The sequence below is a fragment of the Bison bison genome, unplaced genomic scaffold (assembly GCF_000754665.1).
Source record: "Bison bison bison isolate TAMUID 2011002044 unplaced genomic scaffold, Bison_UMD1.0 scf7180017864373, whole genome shotgun sequence".
In the NCBI taxonomy this organism is placed as follows: domain Eukaryota; kingdom Metazoa; phylum Chordata; class Mammalia; order Artiodactyla; family Bovidae; genus Bison; species Bison bison.
Genome location: NW_011494945.1, coordinates 1,378,863 through 1,401,833, shown reverse-complemented (window position 1 = coordinate 1,401,833; position 22,971 = coordinate 1,378,863). Strand labels below are relative to the sequence as shown.

Sequence of the window (22,971 nt, the reverse complement as noted above, 5' to 3'; positions counted from 1 at the left end):
CATGATGCTGGGAGGGATTGGGGGCAGGAGGAGAAGGGGACGACAGAGGATGAGATGGTTGGATGGCATCACAGACTCGATGGACATGAGTTTGAGTTGGTGATGGACAGGGAGGCCTGGCATGCTGTGATTCATGGGGTCACAGAGAGTTGGACATGACTGAGTGACTGACTGGAACTGGAATTTGAGCATGGCCCTGCCCATCAGAGCAAGATCCAGTTTCCCCTATATTCAGTCTCTCCCATCAGGAAGCTTCCAGAAGCCTCTTATCCTTATCCCTCAGAGGGCTGATAGAATGAAAACCACAATGACAGAAAACTAATCAAACTGATCACATGGACCACAGCCTTATCTAACTCAGTGAAACTATGAGCCATGCCATGTAGGGCCGCCCAAGATGGACAGGTCACAATGGAGAGTTCTGACAAAATGTAGTCCACTGGAGAAGGGAATGGCAAACCACTTCAGTATTCTTGCCTTGAGAACCCTATGAACAATATGAAAAGGCAAAAAGATGACACTGAAAGATGAACTCCCCCGGTCTGTAGGTGCCCAATATGTTACTGGAGAAGAGTGGAAAAGTAACTCCAGACAGAATGAAGAAATGGAACCAAAGCATAAACAATGCCCAGTTGTGGATGTGACTGGTGATGGAAGTAAAGTCTGATTCTGTAAAGAACAATATTCTGTAAAGAACAAAGCATAGGAACTTGGAATGTTGCATCCATGAATCAAGGTAAATTAGAAGTGGTCAAACAGGTGATGGCAAGAGTGAACATCAACATTTTAGGAATCAGTGAACTAAAATCGACCTGAATGGGTGAATTTAATTCAGATGACCATTATATCTACTACTGTGGGCAAGAATCCCTTGGAAGAAATGGAGTAGCCCTCATAGTCAAAAAAGAGACCGAAATGCAGTACTTGGGTGCAATCTCAAAAACAACAGAATGATCTTTGTTTGTTTCAAAGGCAAGCCATTAAGTATCACAGTAATCCAGGTCTATGCCCCAACCAGTAATGCCAAAGAAGCTGAACAGTTCCATGAGGACCTACAAGACCTACTAGAACTAACACCCAAAAAAGATGTCCTTTTCATCATAGGGGACTGGAATGCAAAAGTAGGAAGTCAAGAGATACCTGGAGTAATAGGCAAATTTGGCCTTGGAGTACAAAATGAAGCAGGGCAAAGGCTAACAGAGTTTTGTCAAGAGAACACACTGGTCATAGCAAACACCCTCTTCCAACAACACAAGAGAAGACTCTACACATAATCAGATTGATTATATCCTTTGCAGCTGCCAAAGATGGAGAAGCTCTAAACAGTCAGCAAAAACAAGACCGGGAGCTGACTGTGGCTCAGATCATGAACTCTGTATTGCCAAATTCAGACATAAATTGAAGAAAGTAGGGAAACCACTAGACAATTCAGGTGTGACCTGAATCAAATCCCTTACAATTTTACAGTGGAAGTGACAAATAGATTCAAGGGATTAGATCTGATAGAGTGCTTGAAGAACTGTGGAGGGAGGTTCATGATATCATACAGGAGGCAGTGATCAAAACCATCCCCAAGAAAAAGGAATGCAAAAAGGCAAAATGGTTGTCTGAGGAGGCCTTTCAAATAGCTGAGAAAAGAAGAGAAGTGAAAGGCAAAAGAGAAAAGGAAAGATATACCCAATAGAATGCAAAGTTCCAAAGAATAGCAAGGAGAGATAAGAAAGCCTTTCTCAGTTATCATTGCAAAGAAATAGAGGAAAATAATAGAATGGGAAAGACTAGAGATCTCTTCAGAAAAATTAGAGATACCAGGGAAAAAAAAAATTCATGCAAAGATGGGCATAATAAAGGACAGAAATGATATGGACCTAACAGAAGCAGAAGATATTAAGAAAAGGTGGCAAGAATACACAAAAGAAGTATACAAAAAAGATCTTCATGACCCAATAACCATGATGGTGTGATCACTCACCTAGAACCAGACATCCTGGAATGTGAAACCAAGTAGGCCTTAGGAAGAATCACTACAAAAAAGGGTAGTGGAGATGACAGAATTACAGTTGAGCTATTTTGAATCCTAAAAGATGATGCTGTGAAAGTGCTGCACTCAATATGTCAGCAAATTTGTAAAACTCAACAGTAGCCACAGAACTGGAAAAGGTCAGTTTTCCTTCCAATCCCAAAGAAGGGCAACGTCCAAGAATGCTCAAACTACCGCACAATTGCACTCATCTCACACGCTAGCAAAGTAATGCTCAAAATGCTCCAAGCCAGGCTTTAATAGTATGTGAGCCATGAACGTCCAGATGTTCAAGCTGGATTTAGAAAAGACTGAGGAACCAGAGTTCCAATTACCAACATCTGTTGGATCATCGAAAAAGCAAGAGTTATAAAAACATCTGGTTTATTGACTATGCCAAAGCCTTTGTGTGGATCACAATAAACTGTGGAAGATTGTTCAAGAGACGGGAATACCAGACCACCTTACCTGCCTCCTGAGAAATCTGTGTGCAGGTCAGGAAGCAACAGTTAGAACTGGACATGGAACAACAGACTGGTTCCATATTGGGAAAGGAGTACATCAAGGCTGTATATTGTCACCCTGCTTTTTATGCAAAGTACATCATGGGAGATGCTGGACTGGATGAAGCATAACCTGGAATCAAGATTGCCAGGAGAAATATCAATAACCTCAGATGTGCAGATCGCACCACCCTTATTGCAGAAAGTGAAGAAGAACTAAAGAGCCTCTTGATGAAAGAGAAAGAGGAGAGTGAAAAAGCTGGCTTAAAACTCAGCATTCAAAAAACTAAGATAATGGCATCCAGTCCCATCTCTTCATGGCAAATAGATGGAGAGACAATGGAAATAGTAACAGAGTTTATTTTGGGGGGCTCCAAAATCACTGTAGATGATGACTGCAGCCATGAAATTAAAGACACTTGCTCCTTGGAAGAAAAACTTTAACAAACCTAGACATCATACTAAAAAGCAGAGACATTACTTTGCTAACAAAGGTCCATCTAGTCAAAGCTATGGTGTTTCCAGTAGTCATGTATGGATGTGAGAATTGGACCATAAAGAAAGCTGAGCTCTGAAGAATTGATGCTTTTGAACTGTGGTTTTGGAGAAGACTCTTGAGAGTGTATTGGACTGCAAGGAGATCCAGCTAGTCAATCCTAAAGGAAATCAGTCCTGAATATTCATTGGAAGGACTGATGCTGAAGCTGAAACTCCAGTACTTTGGCCATCTGATGGCAAAAACTGACTCATTGGAAAACACTCTGATGCTGGGAAAGATTGAAGGTGGGTGAAGAAGGGGTCAACAGAGGATGAGATGGTTTGATGGCATCACTGACTTGATGGACATGAGTGAGCAAGCTCCGGGAGTTGTTGATGAACAGGGAAGCCTGGTGTGCTGCCATCCATGGGATCACAATGAGTTGGACATGATTGAGCGACTGAACTGAACTGATAGTCAAGTTTCTCACCAGAATTATCATTTGTAATTTTTCTTTTATTATTTTTCAGATTTTATTTATATTTCACAGGATATGTACTAGATAGCCTGCTCTGTTTTCCATTGTTATTTAGTGTTATTCAGGATTGTGGAAGTTTAATGTCAGCCTGACTTTTATCCAATTGTAGGCAAACCACCCTTCTTCTTTTATATTTTTTAATATTCATATAATATTCTACAATTCCAGATTTCCACAGTTTCCAGAATAGGTCTTATTTATTATTTTAGCGTGATTATTAAATCTTTAAATCTGGATTTCTTTTGACCTGTAGGCAAATTTTTCTGCATTCTACTATTCCTTTAGTTATGTCAGAAAGGACTTTCTTCCATGTCTATAAATTTCCCTGTTACTTTCACATCTGTTCTTTACGTTTGACTTGTCTTCTCAAATCTGCTATCTTTATTACCGGTTTGATCTGGTCACATTCCTTTTTATCATCTCTAATGGGAATTCCAGTTTTGCTTTTGCTCTGGGGTTTCATGCATTCCCTCATTATTTTACTCAGAATTCTCTGTATCTCTGCCTTTATCTGATACTCTTTAGTTTTCTCTCTCTTATTCCTTCTTACATGTTTTTAAAGACATCAAGCATAGTTTACTAAATGTTTCCTTTTCTTTTCTGCTTGTTCATTCTTACACAGATGGAGACTCATCCAGATCTGGCCTTTCCTAAAAGATGTTTTCTTACTTTCATTAGCCTGGGCTGCTCTTCTTCCAGTTATAGCCACTGCCATGTTTTGGCTCTAGAACCAAAGGCGGATTGATATGCATGGATCTTAGGAGGTTTGTTTGTAAGAATGACTAGTTCAGAAAGAATAGACTTAGTAGTTCTTTCCTTGAGAGGAAAGGCATCTCAGCCAGTGTTTGCCAACATACATCTCTGATGGCTTTAGGGTAGATGACCCTGAATGGCTATGTGGGCAGACTCTGGCTGGCTTAACAAATGATTCTTTGACAAAAACAGTCACATGTGTTTCTGCTCTGAATAATTTTTGTGGCCAGAGTGTCAGGCAAATGAGGGAGGGTTAATCGAAGCCTTTTCCTACCCCTGATTTGGACTTATCCTTGTTGCTTCGTATGTGTTTCTGAATCATATGTTATGTCTTAGTATTTCTCAACAGTGGTGCCATTAGCGATTTTGGACTAGATGATTCATTGCTGTGGGGGCTGTCCTGTGTGTTGTAGTGTGGTCAGCAGTTTCCCTGGTCTCTATCAGTAGATATAAGTAGCCATACCCTGCCCAAATTATGATCATCAAAAATGTCTCCAGTTGTTGCTAAATACTTGGTGGGAAGCAAAATTGCCTTCCCTCCTTCCCGTTGAAAACCAAGAATATACTTCTAAACCCATACTAAATGCTCTGTATTTTAGGAAGTTTTCTCCAAAACTGAATGATGTTCTTTTATTTGAAATTTTTTGAACTTCTGCCAGACTTTTTCTCGGTCTTTATAGGCATTTAGTAGAATGTTGAATGGAATTGTAGAGGAATTATTGCTTTTGCTGCTTCATTTCTTTATTCACTGAGTAATCTGCTGAATATTCATGAAGTACATAATCTATGCCACAGTCTCTGCTGAGTCATGGAACAACAAACTGAATAAGACATTCTCCCTGCCAATTCTTAACTTTAGGGATTTCTTCTAAGATTTATACAAATAATTATATTTATCTGCTTGAAATGTCTTATTCTTTTGGCTTCCTCTGGTTCTCTTCCTACATCTTGAGGAATTGAGGACTTGTCAGTTCGTTTAAAACGTTCAACGTCACTTACAAATCTCTAAAGGAGGGGTAAAACATGAGGTATTCCTTAATCTTACTTGATTCTGGAGCCCTGTTTTCTCCAGAGTATCTCATGAGATTAGTCCAAGTTATAGACTTTGCAAACTACTCATTTACAAATTTCTCTATTATCTCAGAACAGATGACACGGATGCTTTCCAAGTTAATATCCTCAGCCCTGATATTTTACAGAGTCCCAGAATCAAATACTCAACTCCTCCCGGGTATCTCCAGATTATAGTCCCACAAATACCTCACCCTCAGTACTTCTTCCAAGGCATCTATGACATCCAAAATAGAGAGTAAACTTTCTCATTTTTCTCTGTAACTTTAACACTGTTCTGTCTTCACCTTCATTCAGTGTGGGTTGCTCATCTGTTACAATTCTGTCTCCCCTGCTAGACCGAAAACCCAGATACAGGGTCCAGGCCTCTTCTTCACTCTTTTTCCAGAATCTGAAACAGAATGGAAGCTCAGGATATTTTTTGTATTATTATTAAATTTAAAATACAAAAACCCTGGAGAAAAAAAAAAGTAATACCTTTGATACTTCTCAAACAATGTTTTAATGCTTTTTTTTTTTTTGCTTATTTCTCTACATACTTAAATTGAGGCTCAGGGATAGATCTGAAAGCTCTAGGAAGCTAAGGTGAGATACTGGAGTGGAAAATGGGCAGAGAAATAGGGCAATTAGATTTGCTAAAGACAGACCAGACAGACTTAATAATACTAGATAGTGCTAGCAGTGTCTTTGAAAAAAAAAAAAAAATGTGTCTTTTGTTTTTATTTTTGTGTTTTGCCAGTCCTGAGGATTTCACAGTTTGGCTTGGGTCCATTGTGATGATTAAACATTTGTTTCTTAGAAAGCAAATTGGTTCTTTTGTTCTGTGTTGCTCACTTCAAGATTAAATCAGGGGATTTGGAAGGATGTACTAAAGTTTCATCTGGTTTCTTGGGAACAATATACTACTAGATAATCATTCCTTTATAACAGCTCAAGAAAGTAATAGTTGTTTTTTTTTTTCTTAATTAAAACTCCGTATACACTTCTGATTAAATTCACACCAGAGGAAACATCATGACTGGGTTTTGGGGAGCCCACCAAATCTTCCTGCCTCAATTCTTTGCTGAGTCCGGAAATGTCATTTCTCTCTCTTTCTTTTTCAGAGGGGTATGTTATGGGTCCATTTATCTTTGCATGCAGGTGCAGTGAGACAGAGATGAGAATGAGAATCTGCCAAGCACTAGGAAACAATATTAAATGAGCACCTTGAGGAAATTGCAAAGTAGTTTCTACTTTATCAGGATTTTCAATTCCAGGTATCTTACTTTGGAACTTTTGTATTACTTTGATATCACTTATAAAATGTTCCATTTCTGAAACTGCTAGATCCACAGAAATTAGTAGCCTTTTTGGGGCAACGTATAAAAGGAAGACCATAGATTACAATTTGCTGACTGTAAAAATAAATAGGTTGATTTTTTTTTTTTCTCAGCTATCAATATAGCTTTGTTCATCAAGAAAAAGTCAGTGTTAGATCTTTCTTCTTTGAGTCTGTGTGAATAAAAAACAAACTTCAGAGAATCAAACCCCATAGCATAGTTATTATGTTATTTGATCCTTTCTGTGTCTATAGTAGATTCTTCCCTGGTGGCTCAGACGGTAAAGAGTCTGCCTGCAATGAAGGAGACCTGGGTTCAATCCCTGGGTCTGCAAGATCCCCCGGAGAAGGAAATGGCAACCCACTCCAGTATTCTTGCCTGAAAAATCCCACGGACGGAGGAGCTTGGCAGGCTACAGTCCATGGGATCACAAAGAGTTGGAACATTATTCCAAGTTCAGGTACTACAATCAACAAAATATGTTTTTCTTTGTATTGATTTAGACACTGGGGGTCACTTTGCACTATACAAGACATGATTTGACTAAATTAGGCCTATATTCACAATGTAAAGTAGTGCTTTTTAATAGAGTTATCTAATAAAGCTAAATATACATTGAAACGTAAGTCAATGGTTATGTTTATTTAAAGTAGATGGGATAAGGATGACGATTTATACACAAATGAGGTGCTACTAAAAAAGAGTGATAACTTGGCACACTCACTTCCACATTCACCATCTGTACTCTGATGGGGATGCAAAAGCACAGGACAGCACTTTTCTTATATAAACATGATACGTATGGGTATGTCACACAAATTGTTTAAAACACACATTAGCACATTCAACAGTTCTTTTTCCCAAAAGTGAATTTTAGAGATTTTGGGCAAAGTTTTAGGAAATTAAAGGAAAATGTTTGTGAGTTAATATACATAAAACTCTTCAAAAAGGAATAGGTACAGAGTAAGCTCTCTGCATTTACTATTATTGTTTATAGAATACTTACTGTCAAGTTAAGGATGTATATATTAGTTGTGTGCATGCTTAGATGTTTCAGTCATGTCCAACTCTTTGCAACCCTATGGACAGTACCCCACCAGGCTCCTCTGTCCATGGAATTTCTCAGGCTAGAATGCTGGAGGGGGTTGCCATGCCCTCATCCAAGTGATCTTCCTGACCCAGGGATTGAACCAAGGTCTCTTACATATCCTGTGCTGGCAGATGGGTTCTTTACCACTAGCGCCACTTGGGAAGCCCTATTATGCATAAGAGGCCATCATACTGTAAGATGTAAGATGGACAAATACAGTAGACACAGTGGGTTTATTTTTTCCCCCAAAAGTAGCTTGCATATCAGTGGTAAAGAAATGTACAAACACCGCGTGGTAAAAACGTGGTGACATCAGGAGCTCAGAGAATGGAGAGATTCTTGTGGCCCGAGGCAAGGTATATAGTGATTCATTACATTGCAAGAAGATTGGAGGAGATAGTAAGCATTTCAGGAAGGGAAAGAAAAAAAGAAATGGAGATAGGACTACATAAAATATTTATAGCCTGGATGCACTGGAGCCTGGACTAAGAGGATGAGATTAGAAAAGAACACCAGAATCACAGATTTGGACTTCATTTAGTTATTGACATTTTCTGAGTAGTAATAAGCCAGGATGATATTTGTGTTTTGGAAAGTTAACATGACAGTTATGTATTCAGTTAACATGTCCAGTTATATATACTTTCCATATTGGAGTAAATGCCTTCATTTATAAAAATGTTATTTCAGCTTCTTAAGATTATGGTCAATTTTTAATTAATACTAACTTTATTTCTATGGCTAAAATAATTAACTAAATAATGGTATATGAAAGAGATAGCCATTTTAAGGTTCTAATAATTTAGTAAATATTTTGCAACCTGGTACTAGAACTTGGGTTTTGGATGAGGGTGACAATAATTCAGTTATGAGCTTTGCAACTCACTCATGTGAATCTGAAAAAGTTATTTAACTCTATGAACCATCCATTTCTCATATATAAAATGCTGAATAGTAAAGCTTTCCTCATTGATTTGTTATGAGGATGAAATAACATATTTTAAAATGTCCAGACATTATCTACCACATGTAATAATTATGCAGTTCATGTTAAGTGCAATTAATGTCTGTAAACTAAGTGTAAAAAAGTAGAAAGCAGATCTTATTGTATCTATTACAGGGTTCAGAACACAATGCACTTTTATTTTTCTAGCTTCAAGACCCTTACAATCTATTTTTTTCCTACTATCTCACTGATTTCTGTTTTAAAACCTCATTTATTTGTTTTTTCTCTTCTTTTTCTGTTGGTAGTATCCAGAGGTCAAATTTTGGATTTCTTTATCTCACAATTTCTCTTGAAGACCTTATCCAGTCCTATGACTTTAAATATTATCTGTGTACTGATTATTTTTGTGCTAATGTCAAGGATATATTCTCAAATTCTGTGATAATTACCCCTCCAAAAGACTGAGCTCAACTCCACTTCCTGAGTCTAGAGTGTGGATTGTACACAGTGACTCTCTTCTAGTACCACTAAGTGATGGAATGTCACTTTTGAGATAAGGGTTTTCATCTTGGGTTCTCTCTCTCTATTTCTTCCTTTCTTTTCCTCTTTCAGTCATCCATTGCTATGTGAAGACGTGCCCTAGGAAGCCCTATATAGAGGTCCACATAGTAAGGAACTGAAGCCTCCTACCAACAGCCACAGGAGTAAACTTGGATGCAGAGTCTCCAGCCTCAATGAAGTCTTCAGAGAGACTGCATATAGCCTCAGTGACAACTTGACTACAACCTCATGAAGAACTGTGAGCAAGAATTACTAAATAAGCCATGTCTGAATTTCTAACATTCAGAAACTGTGTGCTGCTGCTGCTGCTAAGTCACTTCAGTCATGTCCAGCTCTGTGCGACCCCATAGACGGCAGCCCACCAGGCTCCCCTGTCCCTGGGATTCTCCTGGCAAGAACACTGGAGTGGGTTGCCATTTCCTTCTCCAATGCATGAAAGTGAAAAGTGAAAGTGAAGTCACTCAGTCATGTCTGACTCTTAGCGACCTCATGGACTGCAGCCTACCAGGCTCCTCCGTCCACGGCATTTTCCAAGCAAAAGTACTGGAGTGGGGTGCCATTGAAACTGTGTGAGATTATTATTATTATTATTTTGCTTTCAGTGCACTTCAGTTCAGTTCAGCTGTTCAGTCATATCCGACTCTTTGCGACCCCATGAACTGCAGCACACCAGGCTTCCCTGTCCATCACCAACTCCCAGAGTTTACTCATGTCCATTGAGTTGGTGATGCAGTCCAACCATCTCATCCTTTGTTGTCCCCTTCTCCTCTGCCCTCAATCTTTCCCATCATCAGGGTCTTTTCAAATGAATCGGCTCTTCGCATCAGGTGGCCAAAGTACTGGAGTTTCAGCTTCAACATCAGTCCTTCCAATGAACACCCAGGACTGATCTTCTTTAGGATATTTTGCTTTAGGATGCTAAATTTGGGGATAATTTGTTACATAGCAATAGATAACTAATGCAACCCCTGAATTTATCTCCAATCAGACCTCTACTTTGAACTCCAGACTTGTATATCCAACTGCCTACTTGCTATCTCTACCTAAATGTCTCCTAACAGACATCTTGAACTCAACATGTTTAAAACTAAACTCCTGCTCTTTGCTCTCATCCCTCCAAGTTCAACATAGCTTTCTGGCACCAGTTGCTATGTTTCTCAGGCTCGTTATTAAGTCTTAGCAAAATACTTGACTTCTGTCTTTTATACTCCTTCCGCAATCTACTAGGGAATTCTTTGACTCTACTTAAAAACTATATCCTGAGTTGATCACTTCTGACCAACTCACTACTACCATTCTGGGACTGCTGCTGCTGTTGCTGCTAAGTTGCTGCAGTCATGTCCAACTCTGTGCGACCCCATAGACGGCAGCCCACCAGGCTCCCCCGTCCCTGGGATTCTCCATGCAAGAACACTGGAGTGGGTTGCCATTGCCTTCTCCAACACATGAAAGTGAAAAGTGAAAGGGAAGTCACTCAGTCATGTCCGACTCTTCGCAGCCGCATGGACTGCAGCCTACCAGGCTCCTCCGTCCATAGGATTTTCCAGGCAAGAGTACTGGAGTGGGGTGCCAATGCCTTCTCAGATTCTAGGACTAGTTAACCTCATTTCATTGCAAGAAACTCCCTATTGTCTTTCAGTTTCTATCCTTGTCTCCCTCCCAGTCCCAATAACTCCCTCCCAATAACTCCCAGTGTATATTCTCAACACAGAAGACAGTTATCCTTTAAAAATGTATCCTTATCCTTTAAACACTTGAGTCAAATTTCCAGCTTAGATAGTAGTGGAGTGGCTTGTACTGGACTAACCTTACTGCAGATAGAAATTATTAACCCTGGATAGAATATTTTTTTAAAAAGCAGTTAAATCCCTCTCAGCGCCTGCCTATTCTGGATTAGCACTGGTGCATAATCCAAAGTAGGCGGACGCTGAGAGGGATTTAACGTTTGAAAAGAAGGTTACCATACTGCGTAACAGCCACATTTACAAGGCTGTTCTCCTCAGGGCAATACCCAATTAATGTGTGGTGGCAATACCCAATTAATGTGTGGTGCAGTTGGATAAAACTAAGCGGGAGCCACTGTTACACTGACTTGTAATTTTATGAGAGGTAGAAACTATCAGAGTGACTGGAAATTAACAGGAGAGAACCCAGAAAAGAAGTGACAGGGTTGATTTCAAAACTCCCAGCAAACCTGTGGACAATTTCCTGAAATTCATATATAGAAAGCATTACATTAAGAAGTCCAGACGAAATCAATAGCATGATGGCTGAATAAGTTAAACATGGGTTTTAGCTTCTTGATCCTTTTACTGAGTCCTGCCAAGTAAAAGGGCTCTTATAAATACCTCAGACTTTCCACTGAAACTCAGGAAATTCCCCATATTAGATACAAATACTATTTTCCCCCGATTGCCCCAAGTGCTGAGAGCAACATGGAAACAAATATGTCCCGACAAAATATAAAACAAACACTTCAAGAATTCAATGTGATGATCAGCCAGTAATTTAACTATTAGAAAATGTAATCATCACTTCTCATAGGAATAAAACAGAATTTGGAGCTTCAATTCACAACAAATGTGCAATAAAAATTTTATTAGATATAGGAAAATATGAGTTATTGTCAAGGATGAAAGCAATCAATATCAATAGACCACTGATAATTAGTCAACACTTAACAGTAAAAGACATTTAAGTATCTATGATAAGGACTTAATTTAAAAGGTGGTCATAATGAGAGTGAACAGCTGGAAATTATTGGCAAAGAAATAAAAGCTGTAAAAAATCAAGAAGAATTTCTAGAAATGAAAAATTTAGCATCTGAAATAAAAGGGTTCTGTTGTTGAATTTAGTAGAAGATTGGAGTTAGCAGATTAAACGTTTTGACAAGAAGAATAAAAGCTCTCTTGAGATGTTCATATTCTAATCCCTGGAACCTAGGAGCCTATAAATATCTTACTGCGATATTATGATTTATAATATATATTTATATATTTGAACTTTGTCCCGGTTTCTGACTCAGAGCTCCTAAGAGTCTTGGAATTTCCTAAATGATAAGAGTGATAAGTGTGAAATGGATATCTTTCATTATTCATAACAAACCCCTTTCTAGCACACCTGAGTTTATATCACTGAGGTGAACTTAGAAAAGTCCCTTGGTAACCTAAGGATGGGGGCTGGTTACCAGGGGAACCAACCTTGATAAGAGAGTTGAAACTTTTGGTCCTAGGGTCTGACCTTAAAACTCAACATTCAGAAAACTAAGATCATGGCGTCTGGTCCCATCACTTCATAGCAAATAGATGGGGAAACAGTGGAAACAGTGTCAGACTTTATTTTGGGGGTCTCCAAAATCACTGCAGATGGTGATTGCGGCCATGAAATTAAAAGATGCTTGCTCCTTGAAAGAAAAGTTATGACCAACCTAGACAGCATATTAAAAAGCAGAGATATACTTTGCTAATAAAGGTCCATCTAGTCAAAGCTATGGCTTTTCCAGTAGTCATGTATAGATGTGAGAGTTGAACTATAAAGAAGGCTAAGCACTGAAGAATTGATACTTTTGAACTGTGGTGTTGGAGAAGACTCTTGAGAGTCCCTTGGACTGCAAGGAGATCCAACCAGTCCATCCTAAAGGAGATCAGTCCTGGGTGTTCATTGGAAGGACTGATGCTAAAGCTGAAACTCCAGTACTTTGGCCACCTGATGCAAAGAACTGACTCATTTGAAAAGACCCTGATGCTGTAAAAGACTGAAGGTGGGAGGAGAAGGAGACGACAGAGGATGAGATGGTTGGATGACATCACCAACTCAATGAAGATGAGTTTGAGTAAACTCTGGGAGTTGGTGATGGACAGGGAGGGCTTGTGTGCTGCAGTCCATGGGATCACAGAGTCAGACACAACTGAGTGACTGAACTGAATTGAACTGAGGGTCTGACCTCTTGGGAGGGGATAAGGGCTAGAGACTGAGTTAATCTCCCAACAGTCAATGATTTAAGTCATCATGCATACATGATGGAAGCTCTGGAAAAATCCACAAGGATGAGGTCCAGAGAATCTTCAGGTAAGTAAACTCGTGAAAGTTCTAGGAGAGTGGTATGCCCAGAGAAGACATGGAAGCTCCTTGATCCTTTCCCGCATACCTTGCCTGAGGCATCTCTTCCACCTGGCTGAGTTATATTTTTTATAATATGTTTTTAAAATAAAATTTTGTAATCTAGTAAGTAAAACATATTCCTGAGTTTTTTGAGCCACTCTAGCAAACTAATCAAGCCTGAGGTCCTGGGAACCTTTGGACTGTAGTTAGCTGGTCAGAACCATAGGTAACAAGAAATCTGCACTTGCAGTTGGCATTTGAAATGGCGGGGGGCATTCTTGGAGGACTGAGCCCTTATGGAATCTGATACTATCTCCAGGCAGGTAATGTCGGAATTGAGTTAAATTGTAGGACACCTGGCTAATGTCACAGAATTGCTTGGTGCGTAGAAGCTCCAAGGGGGGCACCCCTCACCCTCCCAACATATTTGGTGACCACAAGTATTGAGTGTGAGTAATATTAAAGAAGTCGCACAGGAGGAAGTGAGTTTCTCCTTTACAGTAACTTTTCATGTCAAAAGGATTTTTGCACGTGGAATTACAACTACAAACTTCAAAACAGACATCCTGAATTATCTACATGGTCCCCATGTAACTGTATGCGCCTTTAAAAGTGGAAGTAGGTCATAGACTTGAGAAAATGGAAGAAGACAGGAAAGATTTGAAATGTGAGAGACACATCACCAAATTTTGATGGATTTGAAGATTGAGAAAGGAGATCACATGCTAAGGCAGGTAGGGAACCTGTAAAGCTGGGAATGACCCTCAGCTGACAGTTTGCCAAAAGACAGGGACCTCAGTTTTAGAAACATAAGGAACTGAACTCTGTTCATAACTTACATGGATTTACCTAGAGCTTCCATAAAAGGATACAGCTTTGCTGACATGTTGATTGCAGCCTGGTGAAACCCATGTCAGATATTAGACCTACAGAATAGACCTGTAGGATAATACATGTATGTGAGTCTAAACCTCTAAATTTGTGGTAATTTGTTATGGCACCAATTGAAAACTAACGCAAGAGGGTCAATAATAAGCTTCAAAATAGATAAATGTATAAAAAAAGAAGGGGACAGATAATTATTTTTTCTAGCATTGGCCAAAAATTCCCCAAATTTGTTCAACAAGATAAACTTAAAGGACCAAAAAGCTTCAATAACTCCTTATATGCACATGCTAAAATCATAAATCTTTTAGAAGAAAGTACAGGAGAATATTTTTGTGACCTGAGAACATAGGTAAGGATTTCTTAAGACAAAAATACACTAAACATGAAAGAAAATAATCATAAATTACACTTCATCCAAATGAATGTATTTTGCTTATTAAAATACACAAATAAGAGGGAAAAGTCAAATTATGGACTGAGAGAATATATTTACAATACATAAATCCAACAAAGAAATTACATCCAGGATATTTAAAGAATTCCTTCAGGCCTTAAGAAGCTAAATAACCCTTTAAAAAAGAGTAAAGAAATTAAATAGATATCTCACAAAGGAAGATACATGATGGTGAAAAGTATATGAGAAGGTGCTGACATGACAAATTATTAGGGAAATTCAAATTAAATCACAATGATTTACATTATACACCAACCAAAAAAATCTGTAGCCCACCAGGCTCCTCTCTTCATGGAATTCTCCAGGAAAGAATACTGGAGTGGGTTCCCATTTCCTTTTCCAAAGGATCTTCCTGACCCCGGGATCGAAACCAGGTCTCCTAGCATTGCAGGTGGAGTCTTTATCATCTGAGCCACCAAAATATGGGTGGCACCCACTAATCTGGTCTAAAGTTCTAATTTTACAGTTAAGGAAACTTTTACAAAGAAAGGTAAAATTTCTTTGCCGAGATTATGCAACTGGTAATTTAAACTCTATGAAATTGACATTTTTTGTAGGTTAAAAAATTAATAATGGTGACTTCACATAGTTAAAAAGAATAATAGTATGCTTGGTCTTCACACATCTAAGGATGGGTCTTTCTAGTTGGCCATGCTTTTTGCTGGATATAGAAAACAAAATACTTTCTGAAAGATTCTCCAATGATAGATACTCTGTTAAATTGCAGCATTTTCTTGATAGCCACGACCCTCACATATGGTCACACTCATGGTGCAAGGCACACTCACTGTTCATGTATTCCACAATGCAAGTGGTAGCATCATCACATTCTGTGTTGGAAAAAAAAATATTACATCCATACTTTCTCAAGCTTGTTTCTTTTCCTTGATATTTGACATTAATATTCATTAATTATTGCTATCCCCAATTACTTATACTGAATAACCCTCTAAATCTTTTCAAATTCCTTTCTGTTTGATATTTCTCATTTTTACAGTCCTAGTGACCTGCTTGTCCTGCTTGTCGCTTTCCTGTTTGTAGCTATTTTCTTGCATAGCTCTCTATCCCTCTCTGCCTTCTCCTTCATGAGACTAATGCCATCTGCTCTTATGCTCTTCTCTCCATGATCAATGTCATCAAAGTGAACCCTATCCAGCCTTAATGTAAATTTATAAATTAATTTGTTTATATAAAGTAATTCTTATCTGAAGTACATAAGCAGAAACAAAAAGCAAGAATGTGATCTCTAGGTGCTCATTTTTTTTCTTAAGTATTTCTGAATATGTAGATAGTTGGATGTGATTTGAATTATATTTTAAAGGCTATTTGATTTTTATATGTGTGTATATGGCTGAACTGATATGTTGTTCCATTACAGTTTTCTAGAAGCAGCATAGGGGAGAAGAAAACTAGGAAAACAGAGTATATACCAGAAGGAAAGTTACAGATAGGATCTAAACATGTATTTAGAAGAAGGCTGATTAACTTCATTATGTGGAAGAAAGATCAGCAAACATGCAGAGATGTTTAGTCATACTAGCAACAGTCTCCCACTGTGGCTAGGATGCCAACAATAGCTTTAGCTGAGAGCATCTTTCATTCAGAAAACACTACTACTAATTCTGACATGCATTCCAATATGTAACTTTATCATAGGTGTATAAGTCTTATTTTGGGGGAAAAAACTAAAAAAACAATATTGGGTAAAAATGTGATCTATTTTTTTTTTATTTCTGTTTTAAGTTAAACTGCTAGAATTTACCAGAAAAAATAGGACCAATTTGATGTTTTATCGATTTAGAAATATCATACTTTCTCAGACTTTACATGCTATGCTTTGATGGCCTGGATGCTGGGTGCTATATTTCAGCACAAAGCCTTAATAACACTCTTGGGGGTAGAAGGTTATTGCTATTTGTTTGTTTATCATTTTTTCCTGACTAGAAAGTCAATATAGATATGTGCATTTTGTTGCAGGTTACCAACTACAGGCTGAAAATAGTTTTGTAAGACAGAGTTTGTTTATTTTTCTTCTTTCTTCCTTCCATCAAGATCCAGCATAGATAACAAACATTTGAAAAGAAAATAACTGGGGAAAGAAAATAACCATGAAGCTTTTTTTTTTTTTTTTAATATATATAAAAGGTTGAAAAAATCCCCCTTGTGATTTTTTATGGAACTTAATGGTAACTTTTGTTTAAATTCATGGATTTATTAGAAATTACTAACTGGGTGTTCAGATCCAGTGCTTTATTTTTATAAGAATTTTATCTACATTCCATTCACTCATGAAAAACACATTTTCCTAACTCATCTACTTTAACAGTAGGACTAAAAATGCCTTAGGATAGGAAAGTGAGAACTGAGAAGGGCTCTGCCTAAAAGGAGATTTCGGTTGGCATACTGTTCAGAAAGACATAGATTAAGATGGCCAGACATCCAGATTGTCTTTTCCAATTGTAATTCAATTCACTTTAACAAATAGTTTTCTAATGGTCTAAAAATTATAAGACATTGGATTGGATTGGGCAGGAAATAAACATATGGGATATCCTTCTTCCCCTAAGTAGTTTACTTTGGTTGGGTTTGGGGGAGGCAATAAACCTTGTGCATATGTAGCTGTTGTAGGAAGCAGGAGTAAGTGGGTTTTGTTAAGGAGCTATCAGTATGGTGCTATAATGCAACAAGCCCAAATAAATGTCATTCATTTAGGATTGAGGGCGTTATTAAGCCTTTAAGGAGGGAGCTATTTTTGAAATAAACATTGGAAGAAAAAAGTTTTTAAAAGCAGAGAAATGCATGTCAGAAGGAGGGAAAATCATGAACCAAATGCAGTTTTAATTTGCCAGCAAGTAGTAGTAGTGTTAGTTGCTCAGTCGTGTCCGACTCTTTGCGACCCCATGGACTATATAGCCCACCAGGTTCCTCTGTCCATGGGATTCTCCAGGCAAGAATACTGGAGTGCGTTGTCATTCCCTTCTCCAGTGCCAGCAAGTAGGGGGATTATAAAGGGTTTTGACAGAGATTGGATTGTGTTTTAGGCAATGACTTTTAAGATGAAGTTCAAACAAACACTTCAGCAGATGACATAGAATTCCATGGGTATTTCTTTATTTGGTGAAATGTAATAAAGTCTTCGGAGAAGGCAATGGCACCCCACTCCAGTACTCTTGCCTGGAAAATCCCATGGGCAGAGGAGTCTGGTAGGCTGCAGTCCATGGGGTCTCTAAGAGTCGGACAAGACTGAGTGACTTCAACTTCACTTTTCACTTTCATGCACTGGAGAAGGAAATGGCAACCCACTCCAGTGTTCTTGCCTGGAGAATCCCAGGGACGGGGGAGCCTGGTGGGCTGCCGTCTACAGGGTCGCACAGAGTCAGACACGACTGAGACAACTTAGCAGCAGCAGCAACAAGGTCTTAATATAAATCTCTTTATAATCTGGATTCAATCTATTTACCACTCCCCCTTCCCCATACACCAAGATTAAAAGTAGAACCTAGGGAAATTCTAAAATATAAAGGATGAACATAGAATTATAAGTTGAAAAAATGGCTGAGAAGAAACAACAGTATAAAAAAAATATGGAGGAAATAAACTAAGATAGAATGATGTAAGAACATATACTTTTCAGCTTAGAATAATCCTGACACCAAAGCTAGAAAAGGACAATAACAAATAAAATTGCCAGTCAATGTTCTTTATCAACACAGACTAAAAATTCTGAGTTGAGTCATATATAACTGGAAATCAGTTATATATAGAAAGAAAAATGACCAAGCAAAGTTTATTCCAGGAAAGAAAGGATGGTTTAAAGTTTGAAAATTGATCAGTATAATTCATCACATTAATAGTATATAATGGTCTCAATAGATGCAGAGAAATACTTGATAAAATTCAACACCCATTTATGATAAAAACTCTCAGCAAACCAGAAATTTAAGGTCACTTTCTTAATCCAACAAAGAATATCTGCAGTTCAGAAACTTGCTACAGCCATTTGAAAAGTATTTTCATGGAATGACTTGGGGCAGGGGGTAAAGCCTGTCTAAAAAGGAATGAGAATAAGAGCATTCAATGTGACTTATTTACAAGGCTTGGCTACAATGGGGAAAAGGGTGATAGTCCCAGGAAGATATTACAAAGGTGTTTTTTGGATTTTATTATTTTTGGTATTTTGAAAACTAGGGAAAATGAACTATTCATCATTATCTAAATAGAGAAACCAGAGATCAAATTGCCAACATCCACTGGATCATTGAAAAAGCAAGAGAGTACCAGAAAAAACATGTATTTCTGCTTTATTGAGTATGCCAAAGCCTTTGACTGTGTGGATCACAATAAACTGTGTAAAGTTCTGAAAGAGATGGGGATACCAGAACACCTGACCTGCCTCTTGAGAAACCTGTATGCAGGTCAGGAAGTAACAGTTATAACTGGACATGTTACTGGACATATAACAACAGACTGGTTCCAAATAGGGAAAGGAGTACGTCAAGGCTGTATATTGTCACCCTGCTTATTTAACTTCTATGCAGAGTACATCATGAGAAACGCTGGGCTGGAAGAAGCACAAGCTGGAATCAATATTGTCGGGAGAAATATCAATAACCTCAGATATGCAGATGACACTACCCTTATGGCAGAAAGTGAAGAACTAAAGAGCCTCTTGATGAAAGTGAAAGAGGAGAGTGAAAAAGTTGGACTTAAAGCTCAACATTCAGAAAACGAAGATCATGGCATCTGGTCCCATCACTTTATGGGAAATAGATGGGGAAACAGTGGAAACAGTGTCAGACTTTATTTCTTTGGGCTCCAAAGTCACTGCAGATGGTGATTGCAGCCATGAAATTAAAAGATGCTTACTCCTTGGAAGGAAAGTTAAGACTAACCTAGACAGCATATTAAAAAGCAGAGACATTACTTTGTTAACAAAGTTCCATCTAGTCAAAGCTATGGTTTTTCCAGTGTCATGTATGGATGTGAGAGTGGGACTATAAAGAAAGCTGAACACCGAAGAATTGATGCTTTTGAACTGTGTTGTTGGAGAAGACTCTTGAGAGTCCCTTGGACTGCAGGGACATCCAACCAGTCCATCCTAAAGGAAATCAGTCTTGGGTGTTCATTGGAAGGACTGATGTTAAAGCTGAAACTCCAGTACTTTGACCACCTCATGTGAAGAGCTGACTCACTGGAAAAGACCCTGATGCTGGGAGGGATTGAGGGCAGGAGCAGAAGGGGACAACGGAGGAGGAGATGGTTGGATGGCATCACCAACTCGATGGACATGGGGTTTGGTGGACCCCGGAAGTTCGTGATGGACAGGGATGCCTGGTGTGCTGCAGTTCAAGGGGTCACAAAGAGTCAGACACAACTGAGTGACTGAACTGAACTGAAATAGACCCATGAAGTTTTACTCACTGTGTTTTGCATATTGTGTATATCTAGAGAGTGAAAGTGAAAGTCACTTAGTTATGTCTGACTCTTTGCAACCCCATGGATTATACAGTCTATGGAATTCTCTAAGCCAGAATACTAGAGTGGGTAGCTGTTCCCTTCTCCAGGGGATCTTTCCAACCCAGGGATTGAACCCAGGTCTCCCACATTGCAGGCAGATTCTTTACCAGCTGAGCCACCAGAGAAGCCTGGTGTATATCTGGGGATTAACAGAAAAGAGATGCACACTTAAAGGATTTAACTGGAGAGAGCTAAATATTTGGACTCTTGAAAGATATACAGGGACTTGTGGTATTAGAATGTTTTACCACCCCTAGATCTAAAGTTGTAACAGTTAGAATTATGTAGTCCACCAAGATTAGTATTCTGAATTCTCTTTCTTCCCACCCTCTGTTATCTTCCAGGCATCTGCCATTGGCTGATCCTAACAGAAAACAAAGGGCAAGGAATCCTGGTTAATGTAGTCCATAGGAGTTACTATTGTAAGTCACATAGAGATGGGCAGGAAGAGATCTGAAGAGGCCAATGAAGACTAGTTAGCACATATATGTTCTAGTCTAACTGTTATGCCCTTCCCTACTTTTCTATCTTGCAAAATCCTCTTTTCTCTTTAAGGCTCAATCCATAAGAAACGTTCTATATGGACTCACAGTGCTTCCCAAGCAAGGACAGGTGATTTCTCTTCTATTTGTATTTATGCATCTGTTGCAAAGACTATTTATTAGTGCAAGTACATGACAGACACAGTCTTAACCTGTATTATTTATCTCATTTACCCAAATAATCTTTTAAGGTAGATAGAAAGCAATGGCAATCCATTCCAGTACTCTTGCCTGGAAAATCCCATGGACGGAGGAGCCTGGTGGGCTGCAGTCCATGGGGTCGCTAAGAGTCGGATACGACTGAGCATCTTCACTTTCACTTTTCACTTTCATGCATTGGAGAAGGACATAGCAACCCACTCCAGTGTTCTTTCCTGGAGAATCTCAGGGATGGGGCAGTCTCGTGGTCTGCCGTCTATGGGGTCACACAAAGTCAGACACGATTGAAACGACTTAGCAGCAGCAGCAGCAGCAGCAGCAGCATAGCCATTTAACCTCAAGGAATCCTAGGCTTAGCAGGCTAAATAACTTGTCCAAATGTACTTAGCTGGTGACTGGCAATTTGTTCATACTACCTCCATCACTCCGTGCTCCCATAATGCTTTGTGTGTAGATCAGATAAAGCATTTAGCACATTCTATTTTCTGAAATTCAAGCAAGAAAATCATACTTGTGGCAAATGATCACAGAATGTCAAGAGTCAAGCTGCTCATCCTGGTGCCTTTAATCACTAGTAATTGTTTGAGTTTCTGTAGGACGAGATCCTGGACAGGGTTAATATCTGGTATCTGTCCCAGTGACAAATGAAATGATAGCAGAGCATGGAGTCAGAGTTCTACTTTATTAGGCAGGTATACTTCTGTTGCAAATGATAAAATCCTCCTTAATGTAGTTTTTTTTTTTTTAATTAAGTTTATTTTATTTTTAAACTTTACATAATTGTACAGTTTTGCCAAATATCAAAATGAATCTGCCACAGGTATACATGTGTTCCCCATCCTGAACCCTCCTCCCTCCTCCCCCCCCATACCATCCCTCTGAATCGTCCCAGTGCACCAGCCCCAAGCATCCAGTATCGTGCATCGAACCTGGACTGGCATCTCGTTTCATACATGATATTTTACGTGTTTTACCCCAATGTTCATCGCAGCACTGTTTATAATAGCCAGGACATGGAAGCAACGTAGATGTCCATCAGCAGATGAATGGATAAGAAAGCTGTGGTACATATACACAATGGAGTATTACTCAGCCATTAAAAAGAATACATTTGAATCAATTCTAATGAGGTGGATGAAACTGGAGCCTATTATACAGAGTGAAGTAAGCCAGAAGGAAAAACACCAATACAGTATACTAACACATATATATGGAATTTAGAAAGATGGTAACAATAACCCTGTGTACGAGACACAAAAGAGACACTGATGTATAGAACAGTCCTTAATGTAGTTTAAGCAACAAAAGAAAATATATTCATCCATGTAGCTAGCAAGGCCAAAGTGAACCTGACTTCAGTTCAGTTCAGTTCAGTTCAGTCGCTCAGTCGTGAACCTGACTTAAATGTACATAAATAAATCTAAGGGCTCAAGGGTTCATACAATTTTTCAGGGTTTTTTCTCCTTGCCAATCTCTCTGTTTTACTTTTTTATCTTTTTCCTGACTATTGCTCAATTTTCTTCTGACAAGTTTTCTCTGCTGCCACTGGTAGCCTTTGCTTTAGATGGCCCCTCCTTAGTACATCTAGCTGTAAGAGAATGTCTTTCCAATATCCATTTATCAATTTAAGAAGGCATTTGTTTGGTCTTGCTTATTTGTTAAATGCTTACCCCAGGGTTAATCACTGTGATAGAGAAACTGGTCCCATTAACTGGTCATCATGTTTGAGATATAAGTCCACTGCTAAGGATGGGAAAGGAACTTACTGTAGGATGCTAGAAAAATAATGAGATTTAATGGGAAATGTGCTGGGTAGTCTACCCAAATAACTATCACAATCTTTTCCCAATCTTCTTGCCAAATCTATTTTCAAATTAAGTGTATTCTTCTTTCAAAACATGTTTTTGCTTTTTCTTTGTGTGCCAGTTCTATCATCAAGTGTTTTAGGACATAATTTGCTCAGTCATGTCTGACTCTTTGCAACCCCATGAACCACAGCACGCCAGGCCTCCCTGTCCATCACCAACTCCA

General features: G+C 38.7%; 1 long non-coding RNA gene across 2 annotated transcripts in view; it reads left to right on the top strand.

Moving 5' to 3' along the window:
• LOC105000629 overlaps nt 1-22,971 on the top strand; it is a 130,183-nt gene that overhangs the window by 10,608 nt on the left and 96,604 nt on the right. The window contains exon 3 of one of the 2 annotated variants that reach the window (XR_826759.1): nt 6,504-6,611. The exons of the other annotated variant lie outside the window; for it this stretch is intronic. This is a non-coding gene — a long non-coding RNA (uncharacterized LOC105000629). Of the gene's footprint in view, nt 1-6,503; nt 6,612-22,971 lie in introns of those variants that run through there. 2 annotated transcript variants of the gene reach the window in all.